The sequence below is a fragment of the Saccostrea cucullata genome, unplaced genomic scaffold, assembly GCF_032062105.1.
Source record: "Saccostrea cucullata isolate Sc308-1 unplaced genomic scaffold, CSIRO_AGI_Scuc_v1 ctg1991, whole genome shotgun sequence".
Lineage (NCBI taxonomy): Eukaryota > Metazoa > Mollusca > Bivalvia > Ostreida > Ostreidae > Saccostrea > Saccostrea cuccullata.
The window spans coordinates 17,589-33,020 of record NW_026936996.1 but is presented as its reverse complement, the minus strand read 5'-3'; the positions used below and the strand labels follow the sequence as shown (position 1 = coordinate 33,020).

The window sequence follows — 15,432 nt, the reverse complement described above, 5'->3', positions numbered from 1 at the left end:
AGAGTTTTATATATATATATATATATATATATATATATATATACATCTGATGGTAGTAGTTATTTTTCAAAATGAAAGGAAGATAAAAGTCACATTTTAAGTTGAACATAAGTGAGTAATTCATTTTCCGGTAAACGGGTATCAATATTTATAAAAGGAAGGGAGTCTACTGAATCATTCGTGACAATTATTATTGCTGTACACTAACCGATCGGCAGAAGGACTTTATCACAGCGAATAAATACTGTAGCGTAATAAGAACCAGTAAAAATAAATAAAAGATGGATTTCCTTTAAACGGAGTTCAAGTTTATTTTCATTTAATGCATTTGATGTCTTTAAGAAAACATGTGCAGCTATGACAACGATAAATTCCCGGTACATGTGAATTAAGCGATGAACACAATTATGATTAAGTGAACTTGCTATCAGTCTGATTGACAGACAACCCCCCCCCCCCAAAAAAAAATGACAATTGCATTATTAGATATCATATTATAATTCTCAGTAACTACATGACTGTTATCAAATTTTAGCCCCACGTGTTTAACCAGGGACCTATATTAGTATGTAGGTCCCTGGTTTAACATAGAGATCCCCTAATTATTCTAACTACTTTCTTGTTTAAATTTATAATCATGTTCGCGTGTGCTAAATAAATAGTAAATGAAACTTCTTTGAAATAAAACTCGGAGTTAAAGCGAAATAAACAGGTATTATTTTCCGCTGTCGGTGTTCATTTTATTATGCAAGCACATAGAAATATTAAAATTTTCAGTAATCCCCACGTTCATTTTCAAATTAAATGTTAATTTAACATTAAAGGCATCTTTATTTGCACAACAAATACGCAACCTATCAAATTTTCAAGTGTGGATCGAGATTTATTAGATGGAAACTACTATTTATCATGATGTTTAACATTGGTTGGATAAAATTTGAAAAACTAAATTTCAAAAATACTTTATTTTTATAATTAATTGGTTGATATCAAAGATAAATAAATCAGATATCAAATTTCTTAATAAAATATACATAGAACACTTAATCCTTTTGAAAATTCCAATCAAAGTACGCAAATAATTTAATTAATTAAATGAACAAGAGACGAATTTCAGTTTTATTGTCGACAGGGAGTTTCAAGATACTTGAACCTACACATTTTGATATGAAAAGGGTTTAAAAATAAAGAAATTTGGACATTAGATTATAATAAAACTCATAAAAAATAGCAAGTTTTTGAAAAAAAGCGTCAGTGTCACTCAGGATTACCTCAGTAGCCACGGTATTAAACCTCAGAGCTACTCAGTACCCGCTCAGTGGCCTCAGAATGACCTCAGTACCCCTCAGTACCTCCACAGTAGCAACAGTGCTAACCTCAGTGCTCCTCAGTAGCACAACAGAATGCACAGTGACAACCTCAGTGCTACTCAGTAGCACAACAGAATGCACAGTGAAAACCTCAGTGCTACTCAGGATCTCCTCAGTTTCTCAGTACCGGGCTCAGTACCACTCAGTACTTCCTCAGGGTTTTGTTGGATTCTCAGTGCTTTTTAGTTACAGTAGTGGCGCCATTGTGTTTCCAGATGCGAATTACAAACGTTTTTGTCTAAAGAGTTGTCAGTTACAGTAGGATTACAGGGGATGTTAGTATTTTATTTATATCGAAATGCAACTCCTTAAAATCAGTTTCATTTTGGTAAACATGACTTTGTTCCCTCCGCTGTAGAGAAAATATGAAAGAATTGACATCGAATTGAAACTAAAATATACACAAAACTAATGATATTTTTACCTGGAAACAGAAAATAGTTAGTGTAAAGAAAATATTCTCCAAACTTTGATCCTCTCAAAACTTCTTTGACGACAAATACATGTACAGATATTTCAAACTGGAGATTGTTTTTTTTTTTTATTTGAATTCAGTTTTTGAGGAAGGTGGAAATTTTAGCGAGATACAAAGAGCTAAAGCCACGAACCATCAATGTGTGCCTTTAATTTACGACAAATTTTAGTTTGAAACCACAACGCCTATCATATGTTATTTTGTAGAGTACAATGTCATAGTACGCTACATATGATTTTATGGCACACAGGCCACCGTCTCATGCACATGCACAGGAAAAAATATAATATTAACTTTAAAAACTGCCTAAAAACGCCGATTTTAAGGCAGATATTTTGAAATTTGAATGTGGCCACACTCAAGTACCCTTTCCAAACTTTGCATGCATAAAAATATAACATATATGCACACATTTATGCAAAATATCTTAGAGGAACTCTCGTGTGGACAATATGAATTTTACATTTTATGGATGTTGAGCTTTCCGACATTTACGCAATGTCCTCCATTTTAATAGCAATTAAACGTTTATCAAATACGTAAATAGATTTACCTAAATTAGTTATAAGTATATCAGATTTATTCTTTTAAAACGCTGCCTATGATACTGAATGTACTCAAAGCAGGCATATTTATCTTGACAAAATTAAGGGTTCACATAAGGTATTACATGTATAACAAGCATTGTTGAAGAATGAAATTTTACTTGATATTTCATCATCTTTAGTGTTTGGAGGCTTTAATTACAAAATTTCATAAAGTTTTGTCCAGACATATTTGAAAAAAGTTGGATTTTTAAACCACACCCCCGCTGTCGGAAACGGCGAAGGGTGTATTATACCAGAAGAAAAATTCTGTGAAATAAACTCACTTTCAGACTTTAATTTTACGTTAGATGAACAAAAATTACATAGATGTTTTATAATAAAAGATTTTTTTTTTAAAGGTTACTATTAACTAGTAAAAATTTCCAGATTAGCATATGTTACTCAATGTTAAGTGTACATTTCTTTAAAAAAGATCAATTCTATTTTTTTTTTTAATTAAAAAAGAAAAGAGTGGCTAAAAATTACTTTGATAGAAAATGACTTCAATCAATAATGTACAAAAATAAAATACATAAAATATTTTTTAACTAGGATATTTTGGAATAATTAAGCATTTACTACCCCACCCCCCAATTTTTGTATCATTTTGCTGGTACACAAATATAACTTTTTATTCTCAACACCATTGGTATGATTATGACATACTTATATATTGATAAGAGTATAAAGCAACATAAATAAATAAGCCTTTTAACATTTTTAACAATGACCTTGACCTTTTAACCTTGAAAAAAAACCGTATTTATACAATAACAATTCTGGGAGATAAAAAATATACATGTAATCTTGTTATTATGTTAGCTGAAAAAAATACGGTATTATTTTTTACCTCATATGTAGACGGAATTGCAAAATTCAAGAAAAAAACATCAATGAAATCAATTTGATATAAATATTTATTATGATATCCCCCCATCTAATTTTTCCGTATGAAATAAATACCTAGATTCAAAAACAAAATGTGTTTTTCCTCTCTTTATAAAAAAAAACTAGTAGCAGAAATAATTGAGTCCCAAACATTTTATTCTTTTTCATCAATTTCCTCTTATTCTCTGTTACTATTATTGTACGAACCTTTAATTTAGGAAGATTTATTTTGTTCATTTTGGAATCACAACCTTAGTATACAGTAAATTAGTTATACAACAAGAAACATCTGTTATGTCCATGGTTTCGCACAGAAAATGTTTTTTCATCAGAGAAAACTTGGGAGTATTTTGAATTGCAGGGAATTTTTTTATGCAAACGAAAGTCTTGATCTGTATCTGTTACATAACCGCGGTCTAGTTTAGTGAATTAACATGATTAATTGATGCAAACTTTTAGATATTCCTTTACTATGTTCACTGAAAAACGACTAGAAATAACAGAAATCTGTTAATAATTAATGTTAATAAATAATCTGTTATTAATAACATAGTTTATAGAAATAATAAAAAACATTCTTCACACATCGAAAGCTGTGTGCTATTTTTAGAACTTGGAAAACCCCAAATATGTATTTTATTTTGAAAAGAATTTTTTTTTTCAGCAATTTGTCTAATAAAATTACCGTATTATAGTTTTCTATCAATTTAACATTTGTTCTCTCCTCTGTTAAGTTATTTTCTCTGCTCTGATGAAATGTATAATACCAGCGTCTATCAAGAAATGTTGACGAAGAGCCATGCTTGTTTATAACGGTCGTTAACTCTTAAGGCATAAACAGTGTTACGGCATCGGCAATGATCGGCAAATGCCGTCATTTTTACCGGAAGTGCCCTATTATAAATTTAAATCCTTAATTAGAAAATATCAGGTGTATCTCATCCAGGCAATTCCAGGGGTCTTGAGTCAATACGTTGCCATTAGGCCCCTGGCAAAGTTAATCATCTAATGTGTGAAACGAATATTGAATGCTTGTCTTAAATTTTACGCTGCACGTAAACAGCGTCAAAAATTTGCTCGCCGAATGGAAAAGTCGATTAACATCAAGAAATGGTATGCGATAATTTCCGGTACATGATGAAAAATAGTGGGTTTAAAAATTCAATTCCAGGGATTTAGAATTGTTATGAATAATTAGAATTTGTTAACATCTTAATTTGTGTAAAAACACTACCATTTTTTTTTTAAATTCAAAATGTAATTTTAAAAACAGATGCTTTTGATAATCAAATCTCGAGATCCGACTGGGATCAGCGCCAGAAAAACGTTTGTTCAGTAGTTCAACTGGACGAGGCATTCAGCTTTTTGTTTCTTTTAAATGCATCTCATCTTGTACATGGCTACAACCTGTGTCAGATCAAAGGGACACAGCCCGCTAGTGATAATACATACAGGACAGATCCTCGAGGCACATAATCAGGACAGATGTACCAAGGGCAAAGCCCACATAATTAGGACAGATGTACCCGGGACAAAGACAACATAGTCAGGACAGATGTACCCAGGACAAAGACCACATAATCAGGACAAATGTACCCAGGACAAAGACCACATAATCAGGACAGATGTACCCAGGACAAAGCCCACATAATTAGGACAGATGTACCCAGGACAAAGACCACATAATTAGGACAGATGTACCCAGGACAAAGACCATATAATCAGGACAGATGTACCCAGGACAAAGACCATATAATCAGGACAGATGTACCCAGGACATAGACCACATAATCAGTACAGATGTACCCAGGACAAAGACCATATAATCAGGACAGATGTACCCAGGACAAATACCACATAATCAGGACAGATGTACCCAGTACAAAGACCACATAATCAGGACAGATGTACCCAGGACAAAGACCACATAATCAGGACAAATGTACCCAGGACAAAGACCACATAATCAGTACAGATGTACCCAGGACAAAGACCATATAATCAGGACAGATGTACCCAGGACAAAGACAACATAGTCAGGACAGATGTGCTCAGGGCAAAGCCCACATAATTATGGAGAATATTGAATCGCTGATTTTATATTAGCCTTAAAGTTTGTACTTATTTTTTTGGAGACAAATCTAGTCATTTGTTTACAATTTCCAGCTGACTGGTCTAAACATACAGTCCAGGATACATGTACATTACGTCATGAAAAGGTACACAAGGCCATAGAAATGTGGATGTCTCCAGGGTAGAAATGATATTTATTCTTTTAAGCGCACTTCATTAAATATACCCTGTGCTTTATACAACAATAATTTACACAAACTTTAAAACTTCCTTAAGATACTCCGATCCTTGGCCAGGAAGGATAACTCTCTCTAATTTATAATTTGATTCAAAAAGTCTGAAGATTAAGTTTGAAAATTAAATCTTTTCTGGTAACAATTTTTTTTTTTATTTTGCCTCTAAATGTGTTTCAAGCTTATTTGAAATTTTCAGAAACGTCTTATAAAAAGTCGAAATTTTTACCCCATAACAGTATTTTAAAATTACATATGAAAAAAAAGAATTGAGGCTCATCCTCATTTAACATGACACGAGATAAAAAGTGATTTAAGGTGTTTTGCAAAGACAGGAAAGTTTTAATACACTATGCATTCTAAAATTATTAAAGTAAATGCAAATAATGAAAGTGCATTATACGTATAAAAAATGTACAATTCCTTCAAAAGCCCGGATACCTATGATTTTTATTTTTAAAATGAGTTAATTGAATTTGAATTGGAAATTAACGAGGCCGAGTCTAATTATTTCTGCCCTAGGGATTTTAATAACTTTTTGATAATTAATTTTTACTGTTATATTTATTGATTTAGGATTAAAAAATTGAATGTTTACCACCCCGATTTCTTAGGGGGGCATCTCAAAAGTTGTCAAATTTTACTATTGGACCCTATGAGGATTTGTTGGAAAATCACCAAATTATCACAATTTCCCCATATCTTTTGCATTTCTGCCCTATGGATTTCTTTTTCATTCAAGTAGTTGAAAGTTATTGTAAAAAGTCACCAAATTGTGAAATTTCAAAAAAAATTCACCATCTAGGTTGGTCTAGGTAGTAATTACTAAGTTTATTTTTTTCAAAGCTCAGTACTTCTGAAATTGCAATATTGCGGTATAAATACATATCTTCGCAGATGAATTATCGGTGCATACAATTTTTTCGGTAAAAACTAGCAATTTTTCGATTGTTAGTATGTTTCTTGGGAAGTTTTGTCATGAGTTTTTAGTATAATATCCATGGACGTCTTTAACATACAAGCGAGTCATGCGTCATTCTTAAACGTCATGCGTTACTTACAAATTCCGAAAATGGTGACGTACGTTGTTAGCGACATTTGAACGTTCTTTTTCCAATTATTGTCGTAAAATCACATGTTCAGACGACTAGAAGTTACAGATAATGTTAATTTTGTATCAAGATCAAAATTATTTTCAAAGGTGTATTGTCACACAAATGACTGCATGAAGTTAAAAAGCTGCGCAAAGTGATGCGCACTCGAATTAGACTCGGCCTCGTTAATAGTAATTGTTTTTATTACCATTTCCTAAAAAAAAATTGTGATTTAGTCATTTTCCCTATACAAAATGAATAACTTTACAGATAAAGTTAATTAACTAGGAAAATGATTGTGGATAAAACACGTTCATATAAGAATGCATAGGCAACTTTGTGTGCTTTTTCATTTAGTCAATGCTAGATTTTCAGAACCTGAGGATGAGAGTACCTTAATTACACTATGTTGAAAACACCAGCTTTTTTTCTTAGTCCCTATCTAGTGAAACAAGAGGAGTCTTACATTTGTTTTCCCCTTTCCTGTCAATTTTTCTGTCTGTTCGTCCCTCAGTCTAGCTGTCCCTCCGTCTGTCTGTCAATCTGTTCATTTGGTTTTTCATACTGGAAATGTTCGTCTGCACACGAGTTGCGCTATACCACAATACTTTGCGACGGTGGGCGGAGTTTATCAAGAAAATTCTAGACTTTTCTAGATATTAACTTGCTTCCGCTGCACTAACACTATATAAGGAATGTAGGCGGAGTTATCTATGATACAAGTTATTTATAGAACAGTTACTCGTAATAACTTAATTTATCGTACATCCACATTGGCCGAGACTCGTTGCTGCGCAACTCGTCCCGCCCTAATGTGGATGTACGATAAATTAAGTTATTACTCGTTAACTGTTCTCTAAATATCACATATAATACAAAATGACGTGAAAATACAAGGACATATACAGATTGATTCAAGAACATGGAATTATATAACTTTAACTTGCGACATGTTATAATGAATTTTTCTACATTTTCACGAAAAGTTTGTAGAGTTGGTGAAAAACGGATATGCAAATGTAATTTGTTCCATAAATGAACACCGGAATAATGAAAAGAATTCTTAAATTGATTTGTTCGATATTTCGGTAGATGAAGGTCATAGTTTGTTTCAGATCTAAGGACATAACTATTAGAAGAAATAAATTCAAAGGAATCTCTTAAATAAGTTGGTGCCATACCATGAAGTGTTTTGTACAGTAATATATATTTATGAAAATCAATTAACTCATATATGGTCAGCCATCCAAGTTTTTCAAATAATGGTAGTGAAGAGGCATCATAAGCCGCATCTAAAATAATCCGGACTGCCCTTTTTTGCAATTTAAAAACTCTATCTATGCCAGCATCTGGCGCATTACCCCAAATAGTAAGACAATAATTCAAAGAAGGCAGAATGTATGCATTATAAAATAGTTTTCTCGTGTGTAAGGGAAGAAATTTTTTAATTCTGCGTAAAGTATACAATTTATAAGTCAAAGATTTACAAACTGAGTCAATATGATAATTATAGCGCAATGAATGGTCAACATGTACTCCCAAAAGCTTTTCAGATTCAACATTTTCAATTAATTTGTTTGAAGCATATAAATTTAGTTCAGTAGAATTTATTCTTGATTTTCTTTGTTGAGTTCCCATGAGCATACATTTTGTCTTGTTGGTATTTAACACCATTTGATTTTTGGAACACCAATTTTCTATCTCACACAAATCAAAGTTTAGGGCATTCTAGATACCTTCTATATTTTTATGATATGTATGTAAGGTTGCATCATCAGCAAACATATCAATATCTGTTCTATTTACATGTAAGGGGAGATCATTTATATACAATAAAAATAATAGGGGACCTAAGATAGATCCTTGGGGCACTCCTGCTGTGACGGGCAAAAAATCTGAGGAGTATGTACCTATTTTTACACACTGAGACCTTGACGTTAAATAAGATTGAAGCCATTTAACAGCCATTTGGTCAAAGTGATATGATTGAAGTTTATTTATAAGGATATCATGATTAACCAAATCAAATGCCTTGCTAAAATCGATGAAAGTTATGCCTACTAAATTTCCTTGGTCCTTAGCTTGTAGCCAATTATCTGTAAGTTTTGTTAGAGCCGTTTGACATGAGTGAAATTCTCGAAATCCAGATTGTGATTTAAATAAGACTGAGATCAAAGCTAGAAGTTACGTATCTGATTGGCTATGTGTTTTTCAATTAATTTTGATAATGTTGGAAGAATGGATATTGGTCTGTAGTTCCCTGGATCTGCATGGTCGCCATTTTTGAAATAGGAGTGACTTTTGCTTGTTTTAAACGGAATGGAAATACTCCATTAGTGATGCTAGTATTTATAAGAATCGATGTGTAATAGATTTGCATATAACATTTGCCAAAAGCTTTAGAAGACGAGGCCCAACAAATCTATACCTGCTGACTTGTTTACATCAAGTGTATTCAACATATTTAATACTTCGAACTCACTTATATGATTTATACTGAAAAAAATTTCTTTGCCTAGTTTACTTTTCGTAAATTTATTCAAGTACGGCTCCGTGTAAAAATCATGCAGACAGTACAGAAAAGGTGATTCATCGACCATCTTCAAATTCAATAAAATTGGGTTTAATATATTCATTTGGGTCTAAATTGAATATAAACAGTTGATTTTGTTATAATTCTTTATTTCATATAGCCAGGGATAAAGTACTTGAGGTGTAATTTTGTATAGATAGTGTGCAAATAATGCCTATTTCAGAAAAAAATATCTTTAAAACCTAGAAGAAGTACAAAAACTTAATACATAATTCAAGTGAACATGGGAGGCTTAATAAAAATTTACTTTAATATTTTTCTGCAAACGAAGTGTTGAAAAGATACAAGGTGTTTAAAATCGAGAATTTGTCAAGATTCTTCAAATGAGTTATCTCCCTTGGCAATTTTACGTAGGTGGCGCTAGTAAAAATAAATGGCAGCCTCCATGGTTAGCTGTACGCTGCAAAGTTATTTTAATGCATCCTGTGATGTTTATTGCAAAAATATGTGTGAAGTGACATAAATTGGTTGAAAGGATTCTACAAGAACAGATTAGGCATAGTTTTCGGGCAAAAGTATAGCCATGTGTCGTGTTGATTAGTATATTGACCTTGTTGACGTTATCCCGAAACGGTACTCGCCTACTGACACCGTTGTGATCTATCTCAGAAGTTTAAATTCTACGGTAATCCACCAGAGTCCAAGAGTAAACTCTCAGAGAGGGGTGGCAGTCCGATTTTGTTAACTTACTCGACTTGGAGAGGGAAGATAATGTACATTTGGAAAGTTACATTTGACCAGGTAAGATCAGGTCCAGAACACTGCAGAACAATTTCTTGATTAAGATAATTAATTTTGTAGCTTGAAATAGCTATATAGCTTTAATATGTTGACGGTGCGACCGTTAGGGCGAGCGCATATACTTATCAATTTTCATTTAGATTGGACATGTAAATCCGCACGTGACATTCGGTGCGTATTAGATTCTGACGTCATATGACGTCGTTTGTATGTTGCTTTACCAAACCGATGCCCGAACAAGGCTGATTTAATCAGTTTATGAATATCTTTCTGCAATAAACAGATAAAATCATTAAATCAAGACAAGTTTATTATTCGTTTAACTTTTGTTGTTATTCTAGTGAGAATGTTGCTTTAGAGTTTGTGTATGAATCGATGCATTGTGGGTCTAAATTACTGCGGTAAAAAATTCTTAGGAATGAATGTGCAGTAGTGTGAATTTTCTCTTTGCCCAGACGTTTTCATCAGAGCTCGCAGTTTCGTGCATCGCTTTGCGACCCTTGCTGCACTCGCTATTAATCTATTCAAAATAGCTTGGTAAAGCTTTTTATATGCAGTCAAAAGTATTTTACAAGTCCTATATGACAATGTATTATGAGTCTTTAATAAAAAGGAAAAATCATAGATACTTGTAGTATTGCAGCTGTTGAATACTTTTAAGCAAAAGACGAATTTCCATTTTCTTAAGAGCTCGGGTACACTACCGTTAATGAAAGGTAATTTTCAGCACAATGTTTTTGTCTCTACTCTAGCATTCTACAATTAACTGAATGAGTCCCCAAGCATGACAGTCTACTATTTGTTAATACAAATCAGAAGCGACACACGGTTTTCGTCGATTTACTGCATACTTTATTTACTTCATCACCAAAAACAACAGAGTTTCTTTTTTACTTTATACAGGCAAAATTGAAAGATTAGTTTCCAAAGACACTGCTCGATGCTCGCATTTAAAATTGTAGTTTTAGATGATAAATACAGTGAACCTTCAGATATCTGGATGCAATATATCCGAATGCTTCAATATTCGGATGATTTTTCATCGGAACGAAAATTTTTAACATTATTTTGTCTTATCTAACTGGTAATTCAGGTAGTCTGACACTTCACATATTTGGAAATTTGACTAGGAACCAAAGCGTCCGGATAAATGAGGTACCACTGTAGTTGCTTCCAATACGTACCGTACAAACCTTGTGACGTTTGTATGTCTTACTTTTGATATTTGATTGAGGGGTTAAATGATAATTGTGCACCTTGTGCTGCTGTCTAAAACTACGTAAAGAAAACTGAGAGCCAATTTACATGCAAATTTAAGCTGATGTGTCATCAGATAATCTTGTCATTTAGACCTGTTTAAGTTACTGTGCACTCCCCTATGTGCGATGAGGCATGAATAAGTATGATGGTATGGTCAAGGCAGTGTTTGAAAAAAACTGTTGCTCAACTGCCTGAGATGCACAAATTTTGTCACAGGCAAACAGATTTATAACAGATTACAGATTTGACACCCAACTGAAAATGAAAAACTTTTCAAAAACTTGACCTTGGTCATGACTTTTGAATGAAAAATAAAGGGCTTTTCTCATTGGGATTCAAAACCAAGGTGCACATGGATCTTAAAATATAGATAGAAAACTTGCAATGGTTTAAGTAACAATCTTTTAAAATCTTCTCAAGAACATGAAGATGATGATAGGGAAGCATTCTCTGGTGATGTAGTGTAAAGTTAAACCCCCTTTGGGTAGGATGGGGCCTCAATGGGGATCAAAGTTTCACATTGCAATATATAGGGGAGAATCTTCCCCAGAACAGCAAAGCCATGATTAATATTGTACTGATATGGAAGTCATTGTAAGAAGCCTCAAGTAGTGTAGATTCTTTTTAAATTCAATAAATTGTACTAAAGTTAAAACTGGAGACATATTGCAAATGATGAAAAATACACTAGTAGAAAAGATATTTCACATACTGCAAAACTCGTTTACTGCGAACACAGATATAGCAAATTCATGGATATAGCGAAGTTATTTTAGATCCCCAGCTATATAGATTTAACAAATTCCTTATATAGATATAACGAGTAATTGATATAGCAAAGTAATTTCATAGCTCCCAGTGACTTTGTTATAACTTTGTTTTACTGTATTTCATAAATTAGTATTATTGTTTTTTAGATGAATTAAACTCCATTTTATTTTCACAGAATGTATGCGATGTGCTGCATAATGGTTTTGAAGGAAAAGGTTACACTATTTATTACAGACAGCAAGGAAACATCATTGAAAACCACCAACTAATAAGACTCCAAAGGTGGGAGAATATCATGCAACTATTTTAGATTTTTAATGAAATTACTGCATTATATAAACTTGATATTCCATGTAAAGTAATTTATAAAATCAAAATAACCATTTAGTACCTTAATAATAATGTAGTATAAACTAAAGAATTCTAAATTGATGAATGATAAGTTCATGTACATGTACAGCATATTATAATTATTATTTTAGGAATAATGGAAAATCAGATATTTAAAGCTGTTAAAAAGCAGAGATTAGAGTTCAGTGGATTCCATGACGGTACTTTGGATAATGTTAATCAGGCAGCAATTCTTTTCCAAAGGATCTTAAGTGCTTTTAGAAGAGGCTAATAAACAAAGGACAGTCACTTACTACAGAAGAGAAGCAGGGGAGATTAGTGATATTCTGAGTGGCATGACTGCACCTTACAAAGATGTAAAACTTTAAAAATTGTGTTTACATATACAATGATTATATGATAAATGTATCTAGTAATCAATATTAATATGATTAATATTTTCAAATGTTTTTTTTTACATTTTACTGTTCATTAATGAAAAAAATAATTTGTGTTGTATTTGAATTTGGAAATGTAAAGGAATTTATTTTAAAATGTAAACTGATATTCTTACATGTAAACATGTACTGGCGTATGTACATGGTATATTTATTGGACTCTGACAAAAGATGATGCTACTTCTTTTTTGTTGAAATTATTAATCACAATGATATTTGTGCACATGCTTTTTTTAATTTTCCATAGGGTATGGTATCTATGAAAACTACTCAGCCTACTCAGAAAGGAGGAGTGCGCATGCTCGACATGTAGACGTAAGTTTTTATCGAGAGCAAAGTGTAGTCCAAAAACCTCGAATTTAATTAATTTCAGATCTTGAAAAATGCATTGCTGATATTCAAAGATGTTTTAAAGTGTGTTGAAGTGTGTTTTAACCAAAAAAAATGCAATAGAAGCGAGGAACGAGAAGGTAAACAAAATTTGTAAACATATCTGTTTGTGAACACTAGTGAGCGATACTCATACGTTCCACTGTTACATTGTGAAATATGGCTAGTCAATTGACCCAGTCTAAAAAGAGAGCGCTCGATGATATGGACACTAACACCATTAACACCAGTACTAGTGATGAAGAAATTTCAAAGGAATGTGAAAACTTTCAGATGAGAGATGTCATGCACGGTATAACTAATATACAAAATACTCTTGCAAACCTTCTACTAAGGATTGATGGACAAGGTCGCCATCTAGACGAAGTTACCAAGGACATTAGAGGAAAACATGGCATTCAGGAGAGATTAGAAAACGTACAAGAACAGGCGAACGATACGATATATATAACCACTGAACTGCAGGAAAAACAGAAGAAGATGGAAAGAGAACTTAGCCGAATGAAAGATTACATAGTTCGACTGGAGTATTGTGTAAAGACTCAAAGTGAACAGATTCTAGAGCTAAGATCTAGAGCAATTGAAGACAATATCATTGTGAGTGGAGTAGACGAAAAGGCGCCCGAAATAAAAAATCCTGAAAACCTTGTGAAGATCATTAGTAACGTGTTTGCAGTAGAGATGGAGATACCGGCAGAGACTGTTGATAGCCTACAGATATATGAAGTGTTCCGAATGGGGGAATACGACAAACATAGGAAATATCCTCGGCCAGTCTGTGTCCAGTTTGTAAATAAATCACATAAGGACATTGTGATGAGACACATTAAAATTCTCAAGGATAAGAAGTCCCCAATAAGAGTGTCTCAACACCAACCTGAAGAAGTCCGTGAAAAAAGGAAGCATTTATATGATGTCCAAAAGAAATATGCGGACCGTAACATAGAAACGGTGCTAAAAGGTCAGAAGCTCATTTTCACGCAGAGCAAGACGGTGTACAGGGAAAAAATTGGTAGCAGACCAATGGCCGATGAGATCATCAGTGGAGAAGAGGTAAAGATCGCGATCAGTACGGGGAAGACAACAGAAGACAATGGAAACCGGTTTGCTGCCCACGCAACGCCAGTAGATTCCTATAAACAGGTGAAACGATCGCTAGTGGAAGTTATGCGGACAGATAACACTACCAGTGCAAGTCATAACATTTATGCGTTTCGGTTCACCAGTAACGACGGCACGATACACGAGGGATCGGAAGATGACGGCGAGCACGGAGCTGGGAGAATGCTACTAAAGACACTGGCTGATAATGACATAAATAACGCACTAGTGGTCGTTTCGCGGTGGTGTGGTAGTAAGATCGGTTCAAGACGCTTCACGCACATCACAGAGGTTGGGATGAGTGCGGCGAGAAATATGCCGGTTCCCGTCTGACGCTTCAAAATGTAAATTATGAAAAGTCACTAGCTAAAAATACAAACTTACAGAAAATAACTTTTTCAATTAGTTAGTATTTGTGCACTTTCATCGAATTTGACTATTACGGTAATTCTGCATAAACTAAAATATTTATTCTAGTGGTTTAGTGGTTTTCGATATGACTATATTCATGCTGCACATGATATCTGGATAAATTATAAATTATGTTTAGGTTTTGATACTTTCCGGAATTTGCAAGTGTATACGTCACTATTTTTGTGTTTTTTCAAAGACTCAATTTCCGGTATAGATATCGTACAGCATGGATCGTGTAAACTTGTAAGTTTTTGATCAATTTCTATTCTATCACTCAACTCAGAGAGGAGTCTGTGTGCATAATTTCAATTTTAATACAGTGCAAAGTGCGACATTTTGATATGGATAAATTTTTGTTGTAATTACATTTCAGATATATTTCTTTAATAGAAAAAAAAAACAAACATGGTAACTACAACAAATTGTAATTAGAAAAAAGGAACTGAATAGGAAAGAAATTGAGTATATAGAGTTCCTCTCAACTGAAATTAATTTTCTATATTTTTAACATTTTCATTTCAAATATAAACTTAAAGTTAGGTTTTTTGGGTCTAGTTTTGCACATTTTCAAAATGACAGCAGGTGTGTCTGAGCTTAAAAACTACTTTTCTGTAGTGTATATAGATTTTTACTTTTTTTATCAACTCTTTTTTT

The 15,432-nt window shown here is 33.1% G+C and overlaps 1 protein-coding gene and 1 long non-coding RNA gene across 2 annotated transcripts in view; both read left to right on the top strand.

Annotated features, from left to right (window-relative positions):
- The window catches only part of LOC134247034 (leucine-rich repeat-containing protein 3-like), a 49,896-nt gene that overhangs the window by 19,419 nt on the left and 15,045 nt on the right, over window positions 1-15,432 (top strand). The gene's annotated exons all lie outside the window — the stretch shown is intronic.
- On the top strand, window positions 9,698-13,101 carry LOC134247033 (uncharacterized). Its single transcript, XR_009987755.1, has 3 exons — window positions 9,698-10,054; window positions 12,261-12,367; window positions 12,568-13,101. It is a non-coding gene; the product is annotated as an uncharacterized LOC134247033 (long non-coding RNA).